This window comes from Lonchura striata, chromosome 5 (genome assembly GCF_050655825.1).
Source record: "Lonchura striata isolate lonStrDom1 chromosome 5, ASM5065582v1, whole genome shotgun sequence".
Classification (NCBI taxonomy): Eukaryota; Metazoa; Chordata; class Aves; order Passeriformes; family Estrildidae; genus Lonchura; species Lonchura striata.
In genome coordinates, this window is record NC_140707.1 from 59,446,418 (window position 1) to 59,460,457 (window position 14,040).

A 14,040-nucleotide genomic window follows, 5' to 3' on the forward strand; every position below is an offset into this window, starting at 1 on the left:
CATGGTATGTCAGGATGTGCTTAGAAAGCACTGTTTTGATTTGAGTTGTTATGCAAGAGATGGATCTTTGAAATGCAGCTTGCGTGGGCCCTTTTCTTAATGAAATCCACTGAGATCCTGAACTCCACAGCTAAAATAGGTTTTTCCATACAGGTTTGAAGCGAATGAATTTGGAGCAGAATGTACTTGCTATAAAAAGTAAGGGGAAGAAAAAGTCTTCAAACTTAACATTTGTCCCAAGAGTCACATAAAATTTCATGTCTCAAGGTTGAAACTAATGTTTCCCTGGAAACATGTTTCTAAATACAGTTGCTCCACTCACATCTTGTACTAACAGTTTGTTCTTCAAGTACAGAGATGGGCTAATCAATGCTGAGTTAGTATCCCTGAAACTTGCCCACTCGAGTTAAGTCCCACAAATTCTCAGGATCCACCTATTTTTAATAATGCAACGTAACAATATTATGTAACAGCCCTAACCTGTGGTTCAAGTTACTTTCAAGAGTCAATGCATGCAAGTCCTCATAAAACCTTTTTTACCTCTGGCACAAAAACAGAGATGCACTACTAATTACTCTTCAAGTCTGAGAGAGCTGGTGCTCAGCCAGGTACCAGAGGCATTCCAGGGAAGGGATGTATCCTGACTTCATATCATGCCTGGCACATTGGAGCACCAATCACTTCTAGAAGCAAGATCCAGTTAAGCTATGATGAATTACACATTTCTGAGGAGCTCCTGGGAACCAGGAGGAAAATCTCTGAAGTCACCGTGGTGTGTGGTTTCAGGAGGAGGAAATCTGTGAAGTCACCATGGACTTCCCTCCTTACCCAGGCACTAATATAAGCATTAGTCCCAGTTTCCCCATGCATAAAGCATAAATGCTGGTGAATATTCCATTTCTAGAGTGCAAGAAGAAGGAGCTGGCTATTTCCAACACTCCTGGTTACTCTGCATTGAACTTCTTGCCAATATCCACCTACAACTATGAGCCAGTGCTGGTCCTGGCATGTTTCCTAACAAGATCTCCAGGTTGCAGTTGGTTTGGCAGAGTGTAATTGCTGTCTTGTGTCTCTGGCTAGGAAGAGCTGGCTCTGAAAAAAAGTTGATGGATGATACCAGCTTTTGCCCTGTCATCTTTATGCTTTACCAGAACAGAGGTGCTGGAACATGTCATGTTAATATCTAGTGGCTACTTATATGGCAGATGGATATTGCTGGTGACAAACAATTCTCTTATCTTTTGATACAAGAATGGTGCCAAGCGTAAGATTATTTCATCTGAAGAAACAAAGAATCTGACAGAATAATTTTTTCTCTTTGTGTGAGGTGTCTCATGAGTGGCACTGAGAGACTAATTTTCTTCTTTCCCAGCAAAAGAACTAAGGAACATCAAATGAAAACACCAGGGCACAGGTTTAAAAACAAACTAAGAGGATTGCCTGTTCAGAGAGTTCCACTGTTGAAGTCCTCACAACCAGACACTGAGGATTCAACACCTTTAGTGAGAGCTTAAGGGGAGGCACAGTCACAGAAGGAAAATTCACCCATATTGTTCACCAGCAAATTCCTTCCTGGCTCTGGAAGTCCCTGTTTTGCAAATGGTTGCAGACTAGATGAGGAAATTGTGAAAACTCTTGCCCTTTTCTTATACTAACTAGGCACCCCCTTTGGCATTGTCAGACCTCTGTGTGAGTTTGTGCCTCCAGCACATTCTCCTGTCGGGTACTGCAGTGGATGAGTCTCAGCTGTGGGACAGGTCAGACAGAACCTGGGCTGAAGGCATGCTGACATGTTCCAGGCTGAAGAAAAAGACCACTTTGGATAAAAGGCCCTGGGAGGTAGAGAAAGAGTGAGAAATCTTTGCTTTTTCATGCTTGTATAGCAGTGGCAAGGCAAGAGCTTTGGGTTTGGTTTTCCTTTTCACTATTGCCTGCTCTGTCCAGTCTACAGTAGGACTTTCACCACTGCAGATAAATAGATGATCATTACCATACCTAATATCAATTTAAAGTTTTCTTTGCAGAACCTTGTATTATCCCACCTTTAGATGGACTGCAATATTAAAAAACAAATCAGGAAGAAGGAAGGATAAAACAACCCTTTTGGCTTCCTGCTCCAAGAGCCTTTCACTCACTTCTACTGGTAAAAACTAACACACCTCATTAAAGTCAACTGCTTTAACAAATTACTTTATTAATTTAAAATGTACTAACCTATTTATAAAACAGCTGGCCTTGTTAAACCAGGTGTCTGTTAATAAAACAGTTGTGAAAAAAATCTGCAGTGTCTTAGACAGTGTAGCTATCACAAAGTCCATGGGTGGGAAACAAGTATTATCATCCCAAGCTGGACACACAGAAAAACCCCTACAGTAAGTATAAGAACCAAAGTAAGTAAATAGGTCTCCTGTCACACCCTGAAGGTTGCCACCACCCAATGCTTGCCAAGAAAAGCACATTCCAGATACAGGGCCCTTCCTGACTGCCACAATTACTCCCAGAAACAGGTCTAATCCATCAGGCTCCAGATCTCTGTGGGAAATCAAAAGCCAGAAATAAAGTCAGGAAAGTAACACAAAATTATTCTCAGGCAGGTCACCACAGTCTGCTCAATGTGGACTGGAAGTAAAGAGCAGTCACTTTCTCTTACCCCCATAGTGAGCACTATTTCACTGATGTCAACATCTTCTGGAGATTTATTTCTCCATCTCCTTGCAGACCTGTTTATCTTAGCTTGACCCCTAGTTCCTTCCTGGAGATCAGAAAATTACACTTCTGCCTCTTTGCCTAGGGCTGTCCCTGCTTTTCCATTGTATGAACACCCCTCTTCTTTCCCTCTCTTCATCAGGAGAGCATTTTGTAGTGAAGCAGGTTTGCTGAGCAGCTAATGGTACTATTAAAGGTTTTCCTAACAATGCAACTGCTTGAAAGACAAGATCACCATTATATTTGCTTGCTTTAAAAAGAAAACATCACAATATCAACTGTGTTTGTAAGGAAACCTGCTGCTTCCAGGTAGGTCAGCACCTACTGTCCAATGTTCTTGCCTTGGGCCTGTAAGAGCATCCTGGCACTTTTGGAATAAACTCTGAGCAGAGAAGTTATCAGTCAAAGACAAGAAGAAAGAATTTAAAGCACAGAATTTGATAAATTCTGTGGGTGTGGTGACATATGAGAATGTTCTTTCAATTCAAAACATCTCACTGCTGCCTCTGTTCTTTTCCGAGAGGGAAAAAAATGGTGTTTCTTAACTGGTATTTCTTTCAGGAATTGTGCCTGGAGCTAAAGAGAATACCACAGTTATCAAAAAGGACTCTGTGTTCTTACTGAGGAAGCAGCTCAGTCCCCAAGTGCTGACCTACACACAAGGTGCATATCCAAGCACTTTTCCCACAAAGCCACCTGTGCTGCACTCTCAAGGACACATTCCCTTCAGTCTATCTGCCACCCCTTGCAGTTCCTGGGCAGGAACTTCGCACACTGCAGTCCTTAAACCTGAAATCACCTGCACTACTCTTGACATACTCATCAGCAGTTTCTTATGGCTTGGAGGTTTTGTATTCACTTCCGACATAGAGATGAGAAGGTAGAATTGTTTTGCGTTAAGGAATGCTGTCAGCAATCCAGTTTGGAGAAGACCTTGATTTAAAAAGTTTATAATTTCCCAAGTTGCAACATGGATCAATGAGAAGTTGATGGCCAATTAGGCACACCTGAATTTTTGCCTTCAGTTTGTTAGCATCAGCTCATGCTTACCTTTAAATGCTCTTCTGGTTCTTGCTTGAAATTGTTCAGAAATGTCCCTGAAACCAAGCTACACTGTCTGCAGTTGTCTGTACTGAAGAGGTTCACAGGTGCTCTAGCTAGCTCTGCACACCAGTATGCTCATTCTGGGTGAATGCTTATTCCAGTGAAATCCTCTGCCCTGAACAGAGTTGGTAGTATGAGCAATATCAGATACATCAGTCCTTAGAAATAGATCATTTTTGTCCTCTACTCTGCTGCTTTAGGAAAAAAGGGAGCTCCTTCCTCGTTAGGAAGTTATAGGCCCAGTGAGCCCTAATTCAAGCCACAGGTCCTCTGGGTGCCCGTTTGCAGATGCACGTCCTCGTGCTCCACACGGCCCCTGTCAGTGTCCCACATCACCGTCCCAGATTTGCACGCTCCTGCCAATTCTTCCCAAAGCTGCAGAGGTGCTCAGAGCCAACCCAGTTCTGTCAGAGATCCCCACTGCAGAATCCCCTGGGCAGCCCCAGCGGCCGAGCCAGGGCAGGAGGTGCCAGGGTGCAGCAGCAGTGCAGCTGCCGGTGCAGCACGGCTGCAGCACCAGCCTGCCCCAGCCCAGCAGCCCTGAGCCTGCAGGGCTGCCCCGGGGCACCTGTGCCAGCCTGGCCCACGGGGAGCTGCCCTCCCTTCCTCCTCCTCTGCCCCAGCCTGCGAGGAGGAGTTTCACTCCATACTTCGCATGCCACTGTCTAACATATGCACACTGGATAAGATGCTACTTTTTATGTCTTCATTAATCTCTTAGAGCTTCTTTAATTGCAGCCTGGAAGCTTTTTCCAGACTAGTGGCTGGCATTATTTTATTATTTCCCTGAACAGTTCATCAGCCTTTGCAATTTACAGGCATTTCTCTAGGGGTGAATTTCAATTTTTCCTGGGGTATGAAGTCACATGTTCCACAGATTATCCCACCATCCATCCTCCTTCTGCTTCTTGAGTCAAGTCAGAGAAAAAAACCAATATGCATACTTCTCTCTCCCCAAAAAGTACATTCTATCTCATTAAAAATTGATGCACCATGTACTTTGAACAGCAGAAATAAATCCTGCAGATTCACCAGCTTGTCATTTGCTCCCCCATACTATCACTAGACAATAATTTTAAGTAGGGTTTTTTATTTTTTTCTTTCCTATGGTCCTCTCTGTACTCAGGTTCTGTATTTTTTCCACATGCAAGCAAGCATTATTTGCCAAGGAGTCCCTTTTTCCAGGTAGTTTCTGCTGGATGCACAGCCCTTCTAGTTATTGTTACTTTGCCTTCATATTCTATTCTTTACTTGTTAAATTGATTATTTTATTCTATTACACATACCAAGTACCAGAAAATAAAATGTTTCAGAAAAGATCAGAAAATGCTGGTTTCAGAAACACCTCAGCTAATTCCAAGACCAGCCTGTCTTGTGTCTTACTAGCTGCACACAGACCCTTGTGGGGCTCTCCAAATTCCTGCCCTCTGTAACCTGAGTTTCTTCCTCAAATTTGAATGCAAATTGCTCCATGTTGCTTTTGAGCAGTTCTTGTGTTTCCTCATAAACACGCTACATCTCTGTCTCTTCTCTAGGCTTGATAATTTGACCTTCAGGAGGAACATTTCAAGGAGCATGGAAAAAATGTAGGTGCAAATCACAGGCACTTTCATTTTTTCTTCATGCATATTAAAGGCAGATGGAAAAGCAAGCACAGCAGACCAATATTGTAAATAATTCAGGGACATGAAAGGTTCCTCTACAGAAGCATCATTATATTTTAAACTGCTTTCAGTTTAAATGTTTCAGCAATTAAGAAACAGCTGTGCAGGCTATTTCCTTTAAAAAGCATCACTCTCATCAATAAGCACAGTGTTCCACTGCTGAGTAAATGCTACTTGTTAGGATTTCCAAAAGGACCACCGACTCCTGTTGTATAATTTGGGTATGACTCCTTAATAAGATTAAGCAGCTCAGAGCTTGTGGGAAGTGTGCAAGTGTGATACATCAAAAAGAACCATGCAACTGCAGTGTGATGGAAAATAACACTTTCCATGCCAAAAGGATGCTGGGTGAAAGGAAGGAAGAAAGAAAAGGAAGGATTTCTGCACATTATTAGGTAAAGATCAGTCTATAGATTTTATCATTGGAGTAATGTCAGCACCTCAGATATTTCTGTAGCTCCTAAGATGACTATCCAATTCAATTCACTGAAGCATTGAGCTTCTGTAAGTTTTGGTTAAAGTTACACTGAGCTGTCAATTGTTTTTTGAAAATGAAAAGTGTACTGAGTTTTACTGAATCATAATCCATATAGATCTGTTGATTTTTAAAACTAATTCTCTCTACATATCAGAATGAACTTTTTTATTACAAATCCCTAAATCTAAATATGTTACATGCAAAATATCTTTAAGCTGTGACTAGGATATAAGACTTGCAGCCACATTTGCAGAGAGACACTTGAGACTCCTCTCCTAGCACAGAAGCAGGAAAAGGATAAGGAGTGCCACAGGGAGACTGGTGGTGCTACCAGGAAAGTACAGATATCCTGCTGCACCTCTGAAGCTGAAAGCATTATTTGAAGATTTTAGGTCACCTCCACCTTAGGAGCCCAAGCAACATACCTGTTGCCTAGCAAAATCGTATTTCTTTAGTAAGCTGCTAGTGTGTTTATTTAATTTTTTAAAATATAATTACTTTCATCATCTTCTATTCCTTTGTCAGTGTAGCTTTTATGCTGCATTCTGAAAAAGCTGAAGTACTTGCTTAAAGCTTTCAGAAAAATATGCTGCTACCCTTTCAAAAATGTCTTTTTCAACATTTATTGATGTTCAAAGACTCAGGACAAGAAACACAATTAGAGACACTGTGATTTTCCCCATATGTATTCAATTTCTCTATTCCCTATGGTAGCTTGTATCCCAATTGTGAGTTATGTCATTTCCCCAGAAAATTATTCAAAAAGATACTTGTAATGCTGGGTTGAGGCTGTTTTCCCTAGCCAAGAGTTTAAAACTTTTGCAAAGCAAAGTAAATTTTTGTTCATTATCTTTAGAGATAAACATAATAACATAAGCAGCAAAGAACTACATTGTAATTCAACAGTACAGTAAATCCATCCTAAATTGTTGGAACCAATTTTTTTTTAAACCCACATAATAGAAAATGCTGAACTAATAAGCCACTTAAGCTAGCAGTTTTATTATGTAAAAAAGTTGGAAGTTAACTTCGTATCTCCAAGTTTTGGATCACATCAGTTGCTGTCTGGTGTTCTGCAGCCAGCAGGTCAGTGCAGAGCTGTCAAACTCTTCATTGCACGTTCTGGCAAATGCAGGAGATGTAATCATGATTCCATGTGTGCTCTCCATTATCTGCACATCGTTTTCTTGTACAGTAACAACATATAATCAATATCAACAGCAATGGGCTATGTGGTGTTAAAATAACTCCTGGTTTTAATGGGCTGGGGCAGTAGGATACATTCCCCTCATGAGTTAGGTTGTCACCCATCAGCCTGTGCATCCTACCCAGGAGTGCATCCTGGCACTCACCGAAAGGAGGTGACACCTTGAGAGCCTACCTGGAACAGAGGCTAGACAGTGTTAAAGGAATAAAGTAGGGATTTCTTAAAAGGTCTTCAAAGGATACAGCTTGGCAGTACAAAAGCCCAGCCATGGCTCCACCCAAGATGGATGGTGGATCACAAGTTTGCACACTTTTATAAGTTTTGGTCCATTGGGTTAATTGTTGGGGTTAATTGTCCAATTAGAGTTTCAGGTTATGAAGTCCCATCCTCCAGATTGCTCTCCTCAATTCACTGTTGTTTTTACTTTTTGGGCCTGAGGCTGCAACAATGTCCTTGGTTCTCAGGCTGGAAAAGGATTGTTTTGTCTAAATAAACAGTGAAGAGAATTTGCTAACACTTTATATGAAGTTCAGAGTTATACACTAATGCAGTACAGAATCTGGAAAACATGAGAGCTAAAACTTAAAGCATCAGAGGGAAACACTTAATGCCAAGTCTGTTCTTGGCTCATCTTGTATTTTAGCACAGCCAGTTGCATCCAGCCCAGGAGAGCCTCAGACTTCCTTTTACTCCCACTGAGGGGACCTGAATGCCCAGCGAGAAGAGCAGATTCTACCTTTCCCATTTTGCTCTCAATTCCTTCCCCATGAGGGTCTGGAACCAAACTAAAGCCCTTATGCCTATAAATAGGATGGCTGTGGAATGCCTGGATCAGAGCTTAATTGCAAGGGAAGGGATATTCTCACAGTCTTCAAAAGCAAAAAAAGTTTTGTTTGCTACTTTTAATATGACTCATATTTGAATATTTTTATAACTCAGTCATGTAATTAGTTATAGCCTATTCTTGAAAACAGAGGTTGTAACTAAAATACTACTACTTCTTTAACTTAGAAGTGTTCATGTAGCTGGATTCAAGTTTCTATCCTAGGAAGCAATCAAAAGTAGAAATGCAGGAATGGAGAAATGCTTGCCTACAGGAAGCTTCATCAGCCACATAACATTTATCTCATGACAGAACTGCAAATCTGCAATACCACATCAGGTAGAAAACCCAGAACGACAATTTGCTTTCTTCCTCATGCCTTAGTGGTACATGACTAAACGTGACGTGTAGTGCTGTGCCTGTTTTTCCCTACCTTTATCACAGATTCCCGGTTTACATACCCAACGAGGGCATGCAGATAGCTCTGTGCAAAGATTTGCCTAATGTTCTCCATCAGCTCAAATGGCTGGGAATGGGGGATAGGGAAGAGCTGTCTAAATTCTTCTGTAATTCCATGGGAAACCAGATGCAGGATTTGATGCCAGTTAAAGTTAACCGGATGGACAAAAGGGTTTATTTTAACTTGGTCACTCGATCCAATTCACTGCACAGTCACACAAACACTTGTGCCTGTATGAGCCAAGGGGGAAAAGGGTGTGTTATACCTCTGCCTGTCTTGGCAGCAGCACTGGTTTATTTCTATTTAAACTGTATGTTAAAGTATGTCTTAACAGCCCTTGAGCCATTTTATTTAGTCTCTTGAGTCACACATACATCACAGAGATTTTTGCTGCTGTCCAGACTGGAGACACTTCATAAACAAAGCATGAGTCCTCATATAGGAGGGAAAATTATGGCATGTCTAACAAAGTACTCAGTGATCCAATGGCTGCATACAATGGTTGTATTTTCAGAAATAGTTGCAGTTTGGTAGTTAAAGCAAAGGATTGCTGAGGTACACCACCAACATGAGAGAAGCAAACGAATTTGTTTCCATTCCTTAGTATCCCTACCTTCTATAAGCACTTTGTAAGGTCTCAGGATGAGAACTAACATTTTGATTGTGTGTCTATGAATAAAACAGCTAACAAAACCTTAGATTCTCAAGATTCTTAAAAGCATTCAAAAATGTAACATAGAGCTGTGATAAAAACCAGGTATGTGTAACGTCTGTCAACAGGCTGATTGTCCATTCTCTCCTGTGTATTTCCAGGGTCTGCACTACAAGAAAAGTCCTTATCTTAGCAGTTTCTTCATTTTCTCTCTCCCTAATATATACCTTTAGCTATTCAGTCATAAGCCACAGAAAAAAGTACACATACTGTTGATTTACAACATTTAAATTACACATTTTGTTAGCTGCTCATCCCAATCCTACTCCCAGTGATGTGAATGGATGACTTTGTTTTGCACAAGTGGTTGGACACATAAGGATCAATAACTATTTTCCTTCTTGCCTGCTTTGCATTTATCGTTCCTACCTCTCTGTTTTGCTGGTGCTGATTTCCCCATTCAGTCTTTGATCTTGGCTGTAATCTTGGCACGTGGTTATCTCTTCCTCTTCCCAGCCCTGTTCATTCTTTCCATCTCACAGCTGATAAAGTGGTGCAGCTCTATAGAGGTAGTTCCTTTTTTACCAGACAACAATTTGGAAAACCAGAGCAATCATAACCCACTTGTGATGCTGCTCTGTGATAGCTGTGGTTAGGGGAGCATTACACATACCTAGTCACTCAGCTATAACATCTCAGGCCAGCACAAGATGAACACAACACCCCTGAGGCATCTCTGCATTATGCTGCCCAAAGGCAGCAGCTGATGCACCATCTCAGGAGGCCTCATAGCAGCATTCAGTCCTTGTTCATGCATTAAATATCAGAATCACAAGGGGCTGCTACCTTTTAAATCCAGCTTACCATAAAAGGATCCTGTCTGTTGGTTATTTCATAGCTGAAGGAATAAATAATTAAAAGGCAGCAGGTATTTTCCACCAGAACTAAATCTTCAGTTAGGAGAACAACATCCAGCAGATCCAGACTTTCATATATAAGAAAGAGCTTAGATGAGTCAAAGGTCCCTTGGACATATGCAGAGCAGGCTGGCAGCAGAGGTCTGACATGGAGGGCACACACCCACTGATCCTGAGATACTCTGGCTCTCAGCTGGGGAATGTGTTCATCACACAGGCATCCCTACCTTCTGCAAGACTCACACAACTGTTCTGTTTTCACCGTGCTGGTGGCACCTTACAGGCAGATGAAGATTCCCTCCTTTTCAGTTTAATTTTACAAGCTGCTCCAGGATGAAATGTGCCACCTGGTTAAACAAGGGCTCAGGGTGTGGGATTTGACTGGCATCAGCTGCAAGATGCCATATCAGTAGAAATAAAACAAACTCATCTTGTTCCAGTGACTTAATGCTGCACAAACAGAAGCTAGTTAAATATAGACCATGGCCGAAGAATCATTTTCCATAGGTGAAGCCTACCAAAATCCCTGCTCTCAGCAAAGCTGCAAAGCCTGCTGCTAGCTGACATCCCTGGCAGCTTCTCCAAGGGGGCTTGGTGCTGCCAGCTGTACTGGGGCACAGTGGAATGGACTGGGCACACATGGCATGATCCACACCTACCCAGGTAGGATGGGAGCTGCAACAAATGCTTCTCCAGTCCAGAAATCTCTGTGTCACAGCTCCACGATGGAGGCTGGCTCTGCTGCCCACAGACACGTGTGAGCTCTATAGTAGAGCTGGCAGCTGCACTTTCCTCCTTAACAGCCTGACAGCTCTGAAGTGCCAGTGGCACAGTCAGAAGTCCTCTTATCCTTATTAGTGCAGGAAAATTACTATGGATATACATCAGGCTAAGAGGTGAATCTATAATTTGAAGTAAGGATGTAAAAAAAAGAAAAATAAGAGAGCAACTTTTGATAACAAAGTCTCTTTGAATACTCAGCTTGCTAAACAGAACTAAAACACCTGAAGGCTGATGATGGCTGAGCATGTCTGCCTCCACCTGGGAGTACTCACTACTGTAGGATGAAGTGTTTCAGCATCAGTCACCCATATTCTCCAAGGAGCAACCACATTGCAGTTGGAATTTGCTGGCTGCAGAAGGGCAGCACAAAGGGCAGTGGGCACAGGGCTCAGCTGCAGATCTTGGCTACTGGAAAGAAATTCCTGAGCACTTGCAGTACTGCATATCTTCCAAAAAAGGCAGGCAGTTCTGTAACACTAAGAAATAGGTGGCATAAAAATCATTTTAATTTCCTCATTCAGTTCTTTTTAAAAGCTGGGCTATTTTAGACAAAGAAAAGCAATTGTTTTAACAATTGGTCAATACCCAATAATATTTTTCCTGCCTTAGCATATTTATCTTTCTTCAGGTCTCCTATGGAAGTGAAAATAGGCACATTTCAAGTAAAACTTTAGGACAAAAACACGTTGCACAAAATGCAAGTGCTCAGACAAATGCCAGTGTTAGGAATGAGCTATCTCTCAAGTAAGTCCCCTTCCACACCCTGTAAATGTCAACTGCCCTATGATAGCCCCTTGGACAAGATTGGCCATGACTAACACTGAAACACAGAAGGTAATGACCTTCCCAATGTAACCCAGAAGATGGCTTCACTTATTCACAGTCAAGGTGCATTGTTGGGTTATTTTCAACTTTCAGATCTCCTAGAATCTTCTGGCATTCACAGTAATATCCACGTCCTTATCAGCTGCACCACAAGTCACACAGCTGCTGCCCAGCCTCTACCACTGCAAGGAGTTGGTCTCACCAAGGTGCAGTGTGTTTTGTTTTCTGAATTCCACGAGCTTCAGGTTGGCCTAGTCACCAAGTTTATTCCTGTGGATTTAGGCTCTCTCATTTGCCGTTGCCACCCTTAATTTAGTGTCATTCACACATTTGAGGACGGCACACTCTGTGCTGATCAAAATGTCGAGCAATGTGGACTCCAGCAGAGTATGCTGCTCACTACTTGGTGCCAGCTGGATGTCAGCCCTTTGATCTCCTGGAGTCCATCTGAAGGTGGTCCCAGCAGATTTCAACCCATCTAACAATCTGTTCTACCAGATTGTGGCTGCAGTACCAGAAAGGCCATTTCCCACTGGCAGAATTTGGCAGCTTTGAATCTTTCCTGCATTAGCAGGGATGAAAATATGCAGATGAAAAAAGAAGCCATGGTATTTCTGAATTAAATTTTCAAGTTCAAAACCATCTGAGACTTGGGGTTGCAAAGGTCAGCATTGAACTGTACCAAAAATTTATCAGCACAAGCTGCCTTTGTGGCTGTTAGCTTCTGAAAAAAAATGATGATGTTCACAGATGAAATTGAGATCCAGCACAAATTCAAGTGCATGTAATGCACAACTTGCAAGAACTTATTAATTCCCAATGTCATGATTGTGTCTTAAGCTCTCCTCCAAAACATCTCTTTAGTTAGGCCTCCTTAAGAGTTAAGAAGATCATGCTTCCCAGAAGATCACAGAACTTGTGAAAGAAGTCTTGTAGCTTTCAGTGGAGCCATTAAAAAGAAAGGCTATCAGACAATCCAAAACTGAAGTAAAAAATGGAAGCAAAAACACACTGATTGACTCCAGTGAGAACTGGGTGTTCAGATGAAGAGATTACCATTTTGGGTGTACATACACAAATTAGCAATTAGGGGTAATTGCTTTCAGCTGCATTTTGCTGTTTAAAAAAGTATTAATAACTTGTAATTAACATTAATTTAAAAACAGATGAAAGCCCATGTTGGTGCTGAGAGCAGACACGCCTGACAGAAAACAGCTACCTCATATGCAATGCTGGTGGTTGTCAACTAGAATTTGTCTTGTGTGTTCCCAAACCAAAATCACAACAGCACCTTTAATCTCTCTGTCTTCTCAGGCAATTCCTGCCCACTAATCCCTCCCCTCAACCATGGTCAGGTCTTCAAGAGAAGTACCCAGAGGAAGAAACTCGCTGTGCACAGGCTGCCGGGTACCCGCCAGACGCTGCTCCTCGCGCCGCGGCTCCGGGCGTGCCGTGCGAGCAGCGAGCTCCGAGGGCAGGCTGCAGCCACGCTGCCCTGCCAGCTCCTCTGCTGCCACGTGAACACATACACGCAGCCAACACTGAAGACTAAAATGAGTCTGATGGAAGATTTCCTCATAGTTTGCCCCGACAGCGTTTCCTGCCTGGAAATAAAATCTGCCCAGCCCCAGGCAGCCCTGGTTGCGCTCCTCTGCGCAGCAGCACAGAGGCAAGCCCATGCACGGGCCACAGGATGGGCAGGACAGCCCTTGGCTGGCAATGCCCAGGTGAACCTGTCCTTGTGCTTCCAGGGCAAAGCAGCGAAGGGCCAGGGTGGTGCTGGAGAAGAAGTTATGTGGCCATTGCAGAGGTGTGGCTCTGTGGCTCCCCCGAGGTCAGCGAGGAGGTACGTGGCACATGGCACCCTGCCTGGTCAGCACCTCAGCCAAGTCCCTCTCATGAGTGCCCCTCCCATAAGTTATAACTCAAGAATGTACCTTGAAGTTGTACTTTCAAAAGTTGTTTCCATACTTCACTCTGTAAAAGTACATGTCTGTTACAGGTTTAAATGCATCAGGCTTGTAGACTTGTTCCAAAGAATTGTGCTCCCAGCATCTGGTTACCCAAGCTATAAAACCTTTGTGCAGAGTGGTTTAGCACACATTTTTCTGAACAGAATGCTGGGTCACACCTAAATGTCCATTTGACACAGAATCTTAACTGGATTAAATGGAAGTGGCCTTGGTGTCCTCAACAGTAGCCAATAGCACATATTTGTCAATAAACAGGACAAAGGCCAACAGGGAAAGTTTCTCAGCTGAGCTCCAGCAAGGCAAAAAACCCCAAACCTCAAGACAGTGATGCACCTGTCCTACGTGGCATGTCCATTTCTATTAACTATATTTCCTCCTGTTGCCTACTGTTGAATTTCTAGCTCCCCCCCCAACCAGAATTTCTGTTTGGTCAAATGAGCAGGCTTCA

General features: G+C 42.6%; 1 protein-coding gene across 2 annotated transcripts in view; it reads right to left on the bottom strand.

Annotated features, from left to right (window-relative positions):
• CLMN (calmin) overlaps window positions 1–14,040 on the bottom strand; it is a 69,266-nt gene that overhangs the window by 33,475 nt on the left and 21,751 nt on the right. The gene's annotated exons all lie outside the window — the stretch shown is intronic.